Source organism: Chiloscyllium plagiosum, unplaced genomic scaffold (assembly GCF_037043375.1).
Source record: "Chiloscyllium plagiosum isolate Xiang-an unplaced genomic scaffold, Cpla_swu_hap1 HiC_scaffold_16, whole genome shotgun sequence".
NCBI lineage: Eukaryota > Metazoa > Chordata > Chondrichthyes > Orectolobiformes > Hemiscylliidae > Chiloscyllium > Chiloscyllium plagiosum.
In genome coordinates this window covers 44,449,373-44,464,455 of record NW_028270154.1, presented here as the reverse complement: position 1 = coordinate 44,464,455, position 15,083 = coordinate 44,449,373, and positions in this window count along the sequence as shown.

Sequence of the window (15,083 nt, the reverse complement as noted above, 5' to 3'; positions counted from 1 at the left end):
CCTGCTGATTTAAAAATTTAAACAAAGCCGGGCGGTTAACTCTCATTGAGCAGTAAATCTGCACTCTCTGTGGCAACTCTCCTTTCATGAAAAAGCTTTGTGTCTTTCTTCAAAAATCCTCCACCCATAGATTAATAAACTAAGGATTAAACCATTTTTGGTTTGCTGCAAATTAATTATGAAAGTTGTTATACAAGGCAATGGTCCTGAAAGGGTTAATCTTGAAAACTGCATATGGCTGCACCCAGTCTGATAATGTCATGCCTCTTAGATGGAGCATGAGTTGCCTATGACTGTATGATTCTATATTATTTGTAGCTGCTGATAGTTTTAGAAGTTAAGCCTAGCCAACATAATTTGTACTTGTTGTTTTAATGCAAACTATATCTTGTTGTTATGACTCACTAGTGAATATCCTCTATCATTGATAACCAAACAGGTCCTTGAACACAGTGTAGAAAGGATTCCCATGTAGAAGACTGTAGTAACTAACTGTCTGCCTCTTCCACAGTACGTCCGTGCATGGGTGTCCATTAAAAAGGTGCATATTGTGATAGTGTAAACTTTAGATCTTTATAACTGTTCATGGATTGAAAGAATCAGCAATAACTCTGTCTGGAATAAACTGTTAAGGGACAAGGACAAACTGTTACATAGCAATTGAGAGCAATTAACCCTGCCTGTGAGAAGGAGGAGTCAAAGCCACATAAACAAAACTGTTTTAACAACTGCTTGATAAATAGCTGCCTTATGCCACAGAACAAATGACTGCCCTGAAGAATAATTTAAAGGAGTTAACTGCAGGAAAGCAGCATCTTCAAACAGACAGTCAATGCCAAACATAGCAGGGAATAGGGAAATTACTTCTGATAAGGCGGCAAGCTGCAGACTTGATGGTTCCAGAGGAGTAGTCAATATTGCGGATGAATGAATCTAAAGGATCATCAATAATGTTACACCATAAACTTGAAAGAGAGAATACTGTATAAGAATTTAACTGCAAAATTCCTCAGCAGCAGAACTTCAAAAAACAACACCACACAATGATCAAATCCTGGATACATCCAGAGACAGGCACTGTGGTTGGAAACATAGCTAAATTCCACCATTAGTGGTTAATAGTCAAGCTGGGTTGTGAAGCTTAAATTGTTTACTTGAAGGGTCATATTGTGATTGCCAGAATAAAGTTTAAATAATTGTTTCAATTGTGAAATGTCTTAATAAGTAGTCAAATTAAAGGTAGCTTGTGGTAATTTACCCACAACAATACATTGTCCACTGGCACAATAGAGGCCTTAAGAAACAGAGGATACCAAAGGGCTAGGGTGAATCATCATGATATTTTGATTTAATTTTAATAAGATTCTATTCTCGTTTTGCAATTTTTTATTGACCATTTTGTTTTTGTTACAGTGCCCCACTAAGATTTGTCTAACTTAACATTCTGTTTTAAAAGAGTACAAAGGAGGATGGCAGCACTCGATCCCAACCATTAACTGGTACATATTGACTCCATAGCACATACAAACTAGTGATCACTGTAAAAGTAACAGAATACATTTATTGTCAGGGTCTAACCTGCCTTCAAAATGTAGCCTTATGAGAGGTCAATCTCATAATACATAGTGTCAAGTTAATAGGCACAATACTAATGTAATTATATAAAAATAAGCCAGAGGTTGATTCACAATTGTACATTACACTACAGGTCCTTTGGGGGTTGCATTCTTCTCTTCTGCTGCTACTAGCCTTGGACTAACAATACAATATAACTGCAGTCTTATTTAATAACAAACAGTTCTGACCTGTTAAAAACAAGTCAGTGATGTTTTGGCTACAAAAAAAAAATTCCTTTGTCAAATTTCCTGAATAAAGTTTCATTATTCATGTATATATCATGAAACATTATACATCATACTCTTCTATCTTTTTTGGAAATAAAGCTTAAATACTTCATATTACAATAATTACAGTGAGAAGTCAATTATATTGTTCAACTCATTATTTTGTGTCATAAAACCATCTCTGCTCATGAATGTTTAAAGATATGTATTGTGCACTCTATTATCTTTCAACCTTTCTAATGAATGGGAGGATTTAAATCACCATAAACCTTTTAGTTACAAGAACTACACGAGTATGTAAACCAGTTTGTAACATTTATCGTTCAAGGATTTTTGGAAACCACGCTTCTCCCATGACAGTTAATAAGTAAATCTTAACTTTTCACAGTTGGGTTGAAAAACATTTAGTCATATCAAAAAATTACAATAGCGGCATATCTCATTTCAACAGTAATGGAGTGAAATGATGCATAACCATCTCTTTGAAACCACTCAGAATCTATGCCAATGCACATGCATAGCAGTGACATAACTATTTGTCATAAATCCAATAGTTCCGTGTGTTATTCAAATAATTAAAAGACTAAAAGTTTAGCATTTGTTTAGCTTGACATCAATACAATAATTACCCTAAATACAACAATTTGTCTGAACATAGCTCCTGTTATTGTTATATAAATAAAATTGCTTCACCAGCACTTTTTCAAGCATATAATTTCATATTTTTAAAAAGAATTACTTTTTCTTGGAATGGAAGAATATAGAGGTTACAGTACAAGATATGGTCATATGTTTGTGCCAGCTCAATGCAAGAGCAATCCAAAACTAATCTCACAATTTGCCCTCTTCACACAGTCTTTTTCTGCTCCAAATACTTAACAGTTGTCCCTGGAGAAGTACAATGGTGTTTCTGCTTTAGCCATTTTTAGTGGGAACACAGTTTACGCCAACAGGATAAAAATAACTAATCTCTTTGTGATGATTTTGAACCGATGGCTCTTTGTTATTGAAATCTCGACAAGGGGTGAGAAGTTTTCCACTCTCAAATCAAAACACTTCATATTTTTTAAAAGTTCTATTTAATCTTTTTTCCTTCTCTGCTAAAGCATACTATTCCTAGCACTATCATTTTAATAAATCTATACCTCTGTGATTATGCTGTCTTTTTAATAATGAAGAACTCAAAACTATGGTTGAACAGATGTTTATGTAAAGTTATATTTTCACTGTATGCTCTATTTCCAAAAGCCAGTCTGCTTTTTGTTGATTTTTTTTAACAGCTTCAGAAAATATCATCTACAGACTTCAATATTTTTCTATGGAAAGGTACACTCTCAAGATTTTACTCTTTGAAAAATGAACTCTCGTACATATTAAATTGCATCTCTAACTCCTTATCCATACCTTTGTCTCTATTTTATAAACCCTCTACTTTTCTGTTAACAGCAAACTTCAAGATTCTGTTTGCTATCTTGTCATAACTCAGGACGTCTGACTGGTAAGGAACATTATTTATTGTTGAATGCAAAACAGAGCCAATACTCGCGGCATACATAGGCTTGACCCAGCCCTGGACAGACAGTTCTAAGATCCATCTCTGGGTCTGCTTCATAGTGGGCACAGTTACACATGGCACTGCCTGTTACCAGGCAATTTATACTCAACATGCTCAGTGGGGAGATAATTCAGTGATTTCCCCCTGGGCCTTGTAGGGGTTATCACATCCAATTCCCTCTCAGTCTGATGGTACCCCCTTGTTCCTGTGATGATTGGATCTCCTACCATGGTCTTATTCTTGTTGCTTTCCAGGTGTCATCAAAGGACGCATAATATGTAGGCAAACATATGTTCTGTGAAAACCAAAGAGTAACTGGAGGGGGCTCATCCTGGGTGGCATTCCCTTCAAACAATAACCTTTATGAAGGTGGTCAACTTTTTTTTGAGATCCTCTCCCCAGTTTTGACCATGTATGAAAATGGTCCCTTTTTTAAAAGAAGGATAACCCCCCGGATCCTTGAAACCTGTCACCAAAGTTCCATATACGGACCATAACTCCCCCATGTAATTCTTTAGACCTAGGCAAAAGTTTGACTCCAGTGTGTTTCTTGGATGACTTTTTATGACTTTCCCAATACTTCGGGATACTTCCCAATGATTTCCTAAAGGTTGCTGGTATCGATTTTAAAAATCTGTTGCTAATCCTGGCAGATATTCTGCAGCCAATCTCTTCCCAAAAGGTTGGGAAATAGACTTTGTACCACCATTATGGGGAGTCAGACTATCTATTGACCATGCATAACTGGAGTTACAGTTGTCCCAATAATATGTAGAATCTCCGCAGTGCCTCTGGCCACTCTAGCCTTGGTGTCTCACATACAGAAAGGCAAGATGCCCCATCAGAGTATCCTGAAGATTTTCTCCCCAACAATAGATATAGGTGCCTGTGTTTACTTGGAGAAAGTGAGGACTGCAGATGCTGGAGATCAGAGCTGAAAATGTGTTGCTGGAAAAGCGCAGCAGGTCAGGCAGCATCCAAGGAGCAGAAGAATCGACGTTTTGGGCATGAGGAGAGTGTGCCAAGCAGGCTAATATAAAAGGTAGGGAGGAGGGACTTGGGGGAGGGGCATTGAAAATGCAATAGGTGGAAGGAGGTTAAGGTGAGGGTGATAGGCCGGAGTGGGGGTGGGGATGGAGAGGTTAGGAAGAAGATTGCAGGTTAGGAAGGTGGTGCTGAGTTTGAGGGTTGGGACTGAGACAAGGTGGGGGAGGGGAAATGAGGAAACTGGAGAAATCTGAGTTCATCCCTTGTGGTTGGAGGGTTCCTAGGAGGAAGATGAGGTGCTCTTCCTCCAGCCGTCGTGTTGCTATGGTCTGGCGATGGAGGAGTCCAAGGACCTGCATGTCCTTGGTGGAGTGGGAGGGGGAGTTGAAGTGTTGAGTCCCAGAACAGAACCCCACTGGTCCTCACCTACCACCCCACCAACCTCCATATACATCATATCATCCCTCGTCATTTCCGCCACCTCCAAACGGACCCCACCATCAGGGATATATTTCCCTCCCCTCCCCTATCAGCGTTCCAAAAAGACCACTCACTCCGTGACTCCCTTGTCAGGTCCACACCCCCCACCAACCCAACCTCCACTCCCAGCACCTTCCCCAGCAACCGCAAAAAATGCAAAACTTGCGCCCACACATCCCCCCTTACTTCCCTCCAAGGCCCTAAGGGATCCTTCCACATCCGCCACAAATTCACCTGCACCTCCACACACATCATTTACTGCATCCGCTGCACCAGATGTAGCCTCCTCTATATTGGGGAGACAGGCCGCCTATTTGCGTTTCAGAGAATACCTCTGGGACACCCAGACCAACCAACCCAACCACCCCGTGGCTCAACACTTCAACTCCCCCTCCCACTCCACCAAGGACATGCAGGTCCTTGGACTTCTCCATCGCCAGACCATAGCAACACGACGGCTGGAGGAAGAGCACCTCATCTTCCTCCTAGGAACGCTTTAACCACAAGGGATGAACTCAGATTTCTCCAGTTTCCTCATTTCCCCTCCCCCCACCTTGTCTCAGTCCCAACCTTCAAACTCAGCACCACCTTCCTAACCTGCAATCTTCTTCCTGACTTCTCCGCCCCCACCCCCACTCCGGCCTATCACCCTCACCTTAACCTCCTTCCACTTATCGCATTTCCAATGCCCCTCCCCCCTACCTTTTATCTTAGCCTGCTTGGCACACTCTCCTCATTCCTGAAGAAGGGCTCATGCCCGAAACGTCAATTCTCCTGTGTCTGTGTTTACTGCCATGTCCACTCCAAGGGGTGGCCATTTACCTGGAGTTTTATCCTAATTGGGGCCACTTTGGGAGCAATATTGTAATTAGCAGTATCAATTCCTCATCCTCTTATTTGAAAATTATTTATTCACCTGTTCTGAGGTGACTTCAGCCTTTGTTTCGGCCAGTTTGTTTTTTTGCCAGTTTTTGGTAGACTTTTTAAGGTTGGAACTATGGCTACAAGTGTGGCATGGACATTCTTGCTTGTCACTGTATTGTAGAGAAACTTCCTATCCACTTCTGAAACTCTACGATCTCTAACTCCAATTGCCCTTCCTTGGAAGGAGCCATGAGTATTGTCAGTTGAGGCCTTGGCTCTGCAGTATAAGGATAGCCCATGGCTGGGGACAGTACTGTCTATAGACCCCTGAAGCTCCTGAGCTCTTTTTCCCACACTTCGTGAGAAAGAACGAATTCTATGACTTTCTTGATATCCAGAGCTGGTTCAGTCAGTAGCTTCCTTTGGGTCACAACATTATTAAATCCACAACCTAAGCAATCTCTTAACATTTCCCAAAGTGCTGACTCATATTCACAGTGTTCCACCAATGTCCACATTCTTGTCAAGAATTCAGCAACTGATTCTCAAAGAAGTCTATTAGCCATGTTAAACTTGTAATGTTGAAATATGATAGATGGTTTGTGCTCATAGTGGTCTGCTACCATATCTATCATTTTGTTAAAAGAGTTTGATTCTGGGGCTGCCAGCTAAGTTAATTTTTTTATGATGCTGAAAATCAGGGCCTGACAAGCAGTCAGGATAATAACTATAAATAATCCCCTTTTATCTATTTCATTTGAAAAAGAAATCTCATTCTTTTGGCTTACTGAGGTCAATCCTCCACACCCACATGATAAGGTTCCATTGCCCAAATATCAGTATTTCAGAGTTTTCACCGTCACTGGGTTTGTTAATAAGTAAGACTGTTTGAAATGTTTCCTTACTCTTATCACCAATGTAATAATTCAGGAAGCCCGAATGGAAAGGAATGTTATAATTGTTAAACACCAAAATAGAGCCATTACTCATTGCATACACAGGCTAGTCCCAGCCCAGGACCCAGTTCTCCCATCTCTGGATCTGCTTTTCTTTAAATACATATATTTGCTTATCAACCTGTTCAGAGATGTTATGACACAATTCAGGAGCAGTTGGGATATGAATCCCGGTCTCCTGTTTCAGAGGTAGGGATACCAATACTGTGTCATGGGAACCCCTTCTGGGTCTTTTTTTAAAATAATTGGTTCAGCCTTGATCCTGGGCCTCCTAACTTGGAAATAAAGGCATTATTACTGCATCTCAAGAGCCTTCTGGAGTTTGCTTTATTTGGTTTTAGAAGTGCTAACACACACAACTGTGTGACTTTCCCACTTTCAAAATCACTGCCGTTTTTTGTAAATTACTAACGACTGCCAGTATTCATACATGTAGTTAATTGAATATTTACAAGCAAAATCCGTTATAAAAAATGAACCTGGAAGAAGTTGAATCTATAACCACCTAATCTGTTATCAAACACATTATCCCATTCCTCATGGGCGTGGTTGGGATTATCACATATACCAAAATCGAAATTATTTTACATATACTAGGAGCAGAAGTGAGTCCAGCATTGATGCTTGACGGCCACCATTTGTGGCCTTCACTAATTGTGCACTGCCTTGTGTTTTAAATAATTTTAGCATGCAGAATACCTGAGCAGGAGGTCAATATCTTAAGTGACTGCTTCTTTTTATTTGGCCCAGAAGAAACAAAAAAAAATGCAAAAATAGCAAAAGCCAAGAATTAAAAGGGGAGGGCTAATTTAAGACAATCACACTCACGAGAGAAACTGTACAGCAAAAACTATTAGAACTGAAGGCTGTAATACTTGCTGGACCTAATGACTTGCATCCTAGGGACTTAAAAGAAATGGCTACAGAGATGTAGATACATTGGCTGTGACCTTCCAAGATTGTTTAGATTCTGGAAAGATCCCATGGTTTGGAAAATCAACATGTACCACCTCTATAAGAAAAAGAGGAAGACAGAAAGCAGAACACAATGAGTCAGTTAGCCTAACATTTCATAGGGAAAACGCTAGAATCTGTTATTAAGAAACTAAATAGCAGAGCTGGAGGATTTGAGCTAAAGGGGGAGGCATGATAGGCTGGGCTACTTTCTCTGAAGCGTCAGAGGCTAGGGGAATGATCTTATAGAGGTTTATAAAATCATGCGGGGCATGGATAGGAATGAATAGCCAAGGTGTTTTCGCCAGGGTAGGGGAGTCCAAAACTAGAGGGCATAAGTTTAAGATGAGAGGTTAAAAATATTAAAGGGAGCTATGGGCAACTTTTTCATGCAGAGAGTGGTGCATGTATGGAATGAGCTGCCAGAGGAAGTGGTGAAAGCTGGTACCATTACAATATTCAAAAGGCATCTGGAGATTTATATGAATAGGCTGAGATGCATATGGGCCAAATGCTGGCAAATGAGACTAGATTTATTTAAGATATCTGGTAGGCATAAATGAGTTCTATGACTATGATTTTGTAAAGGGAAATCATGTTTAACTAATTTAACACAGGACTTTGAGGAAGTAATTAGTAGGGTGGATAAAAGAGAACCTGGAGATATTGTGCATTTTGATTTCCAAAATGCTTTCAATCAGATTCTGCATCAACGATTACAAAATAAGAGCTCATAATATTGGCATTAGCATATTAGCAAAGAAAGTAGATTAATTAGCTAACAGGATGCGGACAGTAGGGATAAATGGGCCATTTTCAGGTAAGCTAGTGTTGTGACACAGGGATCAGCTGGAGCCTGAACTATTTATTTAACGACTTGGATAAAGGTACCAAATGTATCGCGATTAAGCTTGCTGATGACAAATATAGGTAGGAAACTAAATTGTCCAGGGAATATATAGAATCAGAAAACGATTTAGATAAATGAGAAGGCAAATACTTGAAAGATGGAGTACAGACATGGAAAAATATGAACTTGTTCACTTTGCAAGGAAGAATAGAAGAATATTACTTAAATGGAATAAGACTATAGAACTTGAAGGTACAGAGGTATCTGAATTTTCTGGTACATGAATCACAAAAAGATTGTACAGCAAATGATTTGGAATCAAGTGTAAATGTATATTGCTACAACTGTACAGGGCCTTGGTGAGACCACTTCTGGAGTAATATGTACAGTTTAGTCTTCTCATTTAATAAAGGATATAACTGCATTCGAAGCTGGTCAGAAGAGCTTCACTTGACTGATTCCTGGCATGGAGAAAGTGAGGTCTGCAGACGCTGGAGATCAAAGCTGAAACTTTATTGCTGGAGCAGCACAGCAGGTCAGGCAGCATCTAGGGAACAGAAGATTCGACGTTTCGGCACATGCCCTTCTTCATGCTGATTCCTGGCATGAAAGTATAAGTTTATGAGGAAAGGTGAGCAGGATATACCCATCAGAGTTTGGAAGACTTGGGGGTGAGAAGTTGGGGGGGGGGGGGGGGCGGTTATCTTACTGAAACATATAAAATCCTGAGGGGATATGACAAGGTTGGATGCTGAATGGATGTTTCCCCTTTGAGGGGAGTTTAGAATTAGAAGATATAATTTAAAAATCAGCCCATGATTGTTTTCCTCAGTGGCTCATTAATCTGAAAAAGTTTCTTCACAGAAAGCTGTGGAAGCTGTGTAATTGAATACAAACAAGAGTTAGATAAAAAAAATTTTTATCAGCAGGAGAGTCAGAGTTATGGGGCATACAGGAATGTAGAGTTCAGGCAACAATCAGATCAGCACAATCTTATTCATTGAAAAGATGGTCAAGGTGCCAAATGGCACCTGTTGCTCCTGATTTTTTTGACCAATAACAGATATTTTTAATTTCACCAATAAACTGCAATTTAAAAAAATCAAAAGGAAATTCTTAACAGATCGAACTGGTTCGAGATCTTATGATACATTTTGCCTCTCCAGTGCCCACTAGTTATTGTAGGTACCCAGCATTTAGATGGCATCATATGCTCCCTACCAGAGACATTGATCATGAATGGCAAGCTTAAAATAAAGGGTTTAAGTCTGACATTGTGATGTGCTAAAGAGACACAGCATACATCATCACAGGAAGCACAACAAGACCAAGAATATTGTAGTTTGCAACCAGGTTTAACTGGTGTTAAGTGGTCAAGGCTGGAGACTAAATATCTCTTCTAAAAGTTGTCTCCTGGAGTAAACAAAATAGAAAAGGATTAGAAAAACATAATAGAGAGAAAGAATCAAATCTCAGAAATTTGGAATTAGAATACATTTGAGGGAGGTAAGAAACAGCAAAGGGGCAGTAAACATTGGTGATAGTTGATGGATTAAGCATAACTAGCATAGCTCACTATACAGCATGAAGGCATCATGACTTCTCCCAAGATACTAGGAATTGACCTCTCTGTCCCTTAATGGTCATAAGCTAGATGATGGTGAAGGACTAAAACTTTTTTCATTTATCAAATTTGTTACTTCTTTAATAACCCTTGTAAACTTGTCACTTGTGATGGTACATGATAGCTGGAAACTTTTGATTGGATCCTATTGGCTCTACTCGTGAACCTTGTTCCTCTGCAGCTTCTCTTCCATTCTCTTTTAACTTACAAGGAAGCTCCAACTCATTCTTTTAATTTCCTTCTCATTCATATACCATCATTATCTCCATCCTCCTCAAAAAAATGACCTCCCAACACTCTGTTTGTCCTCGCCAACCACCATCCAAGCTGTAAAAATTTTCCTCACCAATATCTTTGAATATGATGTCACAGCAAATTGTTTATCTCTCCTGAAATTCCATGCTCAATTTCATATGGGTTGACTCTATCAGCCGTTCAGCTTCATTGAAATAGTCATAGAGTGTACAGCATGGAAACAGACCCTTCAATCCAACTTGTCTATTCCAACCAGATATCTTAAATTAATCTAGTCCCATTTGCCGGCATTTGGCCTATATCTCTCTAAACCCTTTCTATTCATGTACTCATCCAGATGCTTTTTAAATGTTGTAATTGCACCAGCCTCCACCACTTCCTCTGGCAGTTCATTCCATATACTTACCACCATCTGTGTGAAACAATTGCCTCTTAGGCCCCTTTTAAATCTGTATCTTGTCACCTTAAACCTATGTACTCTAGTTTTAAACTTATCTACCCAGGAAAAACACCTGAGCTATTCACCCTCCATGTCCCTCATGACTTTATAAACTTCTGCCCTTCAGCCTCTGATGCTCCAAGGAAAATAGCCTCAGCCTCTTCCCTATAGCTCAACCCCTCCAATCCTGACATCTTTGTAAATCTTTCCTGAACCTTTTCAAACTTCAAAACATCTTTCCTACAGCAACAAGACCAGTATTGTTCTATATGTCTCTCTTCCTAATCATCTAAATGTGTTGTTGTCTCTCAGTATCCTAAGGATTTTTGCCCCCTTTTCCAACCATCTGTTGCCATTTGGCAACATGATTGACAGAAACAGGATTAGTGAAATATCAAAGTTCCTGTCTTCAGTCAAATTCTGGATTGGCAATATTATCTCTGTCACTGACCACAGTCCATTCAGTGTCATTATTAATCTCGCTCAACTCCAAGCTAAGCGTCATCTAATTTTCTCCAATCCAAATACCATGTGCTTTAAGCTCTAATTATTAAGCAGTACTTCTCTCCACTTTGGAACACAAAACACAGGTAATTTTCCTATAGTGTGTGTTTATTAAACACAATTTGTTTGTAACGCTATTTGTGATTTGGTGACTTTTTTTTAAAACTAAATCGAACTCGCTTCTCTGTTACGTGATTTTCATCCCGCCCTAGGTGTCGTGGTGCGTGGCATCACGTGATCAGTCGGCTTGTGTGCTTTCTCAAGCAGAGCTTCAGGAAAGGTATTGTAAAAGGTTTGTGCTAGTGGACTTGGAAAAGCATTGTGAAAATGCCTCTGCAGCCTGAGGACTAGAAGCTGGGAGAAATCTGTTGATTTAAAAACTTAATGAGTTAAGGTAAGAGTGAAATTTCACTGGAATTGACTAACATTAAAAGGACAGTGGTGAGGAGCAGTTTAAAACTTGGCTTTGTTGTTTGTAATGAGCATTTTCACTCTCTGTATAATTTTAAAAAAAAACACGTTTAGGTGTGAAAGAGTATCTGCAGAGTATTTCAGTGACTATTCACTGTGGTAAGCAACTGCAAAAAGATGCCAGAACAAAGGCTTGGACATGGTCAGTCAGCTGTTCACGCTGATCAGAGTCAGGAAACTGCACATAGTGAGTGAGGGATAGAAAAATGGGTGGCACACTGTTACCTTTGGTGCATGAGGCAATGAGTAGGCTGTGCAAGAAGAGATTCATGGTTAGTCAGGGTCAGGTGTTGGCGTGGATGTGAGTGAATAAGGAAGATGTTGCAGGAAATGGTGGGTATAGTAGCAGAGATAATGTGAGCTTAAGGTGTCAATGAAAATATGGTGGCACTTTCACTGGCAGAGTGGAGAAGATCATTGATCTGTGCATTCCATCAGATGTTTGAGATGGCACTGGCCTGGATGGTAACCCTGCTTCAGGTAGGCATGGTTCTAGTAGAATGGTGTCTTCTGTTGGCCTAGGAGAAAAGGACATCCTGCCTCTGCATCACCTCATCCCCATCAGCAGCATTTCCATGCCCATGCCCACAAAGTGAGGCACCAATTTTCCATTGTCTGCCACATCAAAGGCCAATGTCAGGAACCATGTACGACAGGTGCAGACTGACAGCTCTTGTCGAGGTGACAATATCTTTCAAGATATTGCGGCACCACGGATGTTAGCCAATTCTGGAATATCCAGGAAGTGGTGAGCTGTTTGGAAATGGCACATGGTATGATGGTGCTAGAATATGTGAGAGGGGCACCAAAGGGTGGGGTAGATAATAAATCAGATGGGCTTTGTAAGATAAGATCATAGACGTCCCCAAGCATCACTAATGTGAAACCCTCTGAAAAACTTGACAAAGCTGACACTTAGTCCTTGATCTATCAACGCAAGTTTCATTCTGGGATCTGACTTGTGCAGTGTTATCAGTGGATGGGAACAGAAAGACTGGCTAGAATATTGTGTTACCAGCAGGTACAGATGCCAATTGAGAGTAATCAGTTGAAGATTCTGATGAATTGCACTCCATTGTACCATAAAACAGGTCAGTTACAACAGGTCAAAATTTACTCAGACCGTGCTTTTGTTTGTGTTAGGCTATCTACTATTTTTGTTTCGATTTTTACCGGTATTTTTGGTGGTTTGTCCCAACCCTATTTTTCCCATAGTCCCTATTATTTCTATTGCATGATTTTCTGTAACATGACATCACACAGGAATGCAATTACGGTGTTATAAGAGAACTACCTGCACAAGGCTCCAGATTCATCTGCTCCAATGCTTTTTTGCTGGTCTCCTTTTGTCCCTAATCCAGATATCCTCAATTTGGCTGGATAAGATTCTGACAATTTATTTTATGCATTTTGCACTAGTTTCATTTTTTATTATTGCTTGCCAATACTTTTTCATAGTTGAATAAGCAATGATTTCCTAGAAATTCTCCAAGATGCTGACAGATTTTCTTGCACTTTTAAACAACATATTTGGTTGCAACCAGGAGATTATCCAACAATCTCTACTAGTTAAATGGAGTAAACATTCAATCTATGCAAATTTCAGTCATTACAAGAATTGTGTAAAGATCTGTAACCTCTTTGATTTTCTTCATTCCTTTCAAAACTTCAATGGGCAGCCACTATTTCTGTTAGTTCAGATCTGTCCCTGAAATTATCTTAGTCATCATAAAGCTTCGAAGCACTCCTTCATTTTGAGAAACAACTTTCAGCTTACTGGGTTCTATGCTTCCATCCTTTTCTCATGAAGTACACTCTGCTTTTTCAAGTTCTTCTACTTCTTCCAGTTGTTTGCCAGCCATGGCAACTTGGTATTTAAGCCAACATTTCTCTCTGACAGAACTGACAAACAATAACGCAGTCATAACAATTTGTGCAGTTACCCAAGTTAACAATTTTCCCATATACTACGAGGCCTCTTTTTAAACTGTGTGGTCTCAGTTTTCTGCCAGCACCCAAACAGAGCCATAAAACACACCCAGGAGTTGCACCCTAGGATTATTTTTTTTTAAAAATCAGTAACACACATGAATCTTTAAGTTGATTGAAGTTTGGATTGAGTGAAATTCAAGTAGGTTGGGGAATTACTTGTTATAAGCGAATGCAAAACAACTCAGTACAAACCACTCCATTAATCCATATACTAGCCTAATTGAAAATTGACAGATAGAAAGCAGAGTGCAGAAATAAATGGATCATTCTTGGGATGATTATTATTGGTGTACAGCAAGGTTCAAGCTACACAGGTTACCTGCCCTTAGTCGGAATGCTAAGATGACCAGAATAGCCTAACCTCTTTCCATCGTCATGTGGGGCCATAACATTTAGAAGGTCTGCAAATGGTTGAAAATTGTCATTTTTCTTCAATAATCACAAAAATGAAGGCAAACAAAAGCTACATTTGCTTCTGAAAACAAACAGGGACTACTTGCCTTTCAAACAGCAACAGATGTACAGTCAGTGAACACTGCATCCAGTTCACATCTATTGAAATCAAGCCAATTAAGCTTGCTGCACCTGATGCTGTACCACTCCCTCATGATGCGGATGATGTTCCTCTTGTTCAATAACTGCATCTTCCACCTGGAGGCTTTCTATTCTCCCAGCTTTTCAGAGTCCATCACACCCCTTCTTTGACTGCTCTAGTTTTGCAGAGCACAACATGCAAACATTATGCAACACAGTCTGTCTGAACTGTACAACAAGGACCCCCAGACTAATCTGAGACTTCAAACTTCACTTTCAGCAGCTTATCATCTGCTCTATGATGACCTTAGTGGAAGATTACACTTGGCTTCCATTAGAAGTAACAAGAGTCGTCAGCCGTAGTTGCAGAGTAGCTCGTCAACCGATAATCATTTTTGAAAGGTATCTGACCTTTGACGGTTTATCATACTGCTCCATATATGAAGGCCCAAGTAATGCTCGTAGATTGATCTTTGACATAGGGATCCTATTCTGATGAATGCACACTGAGCCATCTCGCATAAGTTGTTTGTGCTGCATGGTTACTGATACCTTGACCCTGCTAACAAAGAAAGACACCATTATTATAACAGCATGTTAGTGAATATTTACATTTGAACCTAACAGTAAATCAGCTCCAAGCCCCTGTGTAATCTAAGAGATCTTGAATTGTCTTTGTGCAATGTGGCCTGTAGGTACCACTTTTAAGATTGTGTGTGATTAAGTCTTATCATATGACAAGTGGATCCTCCACATTCCTTTGTTTCTTACTCT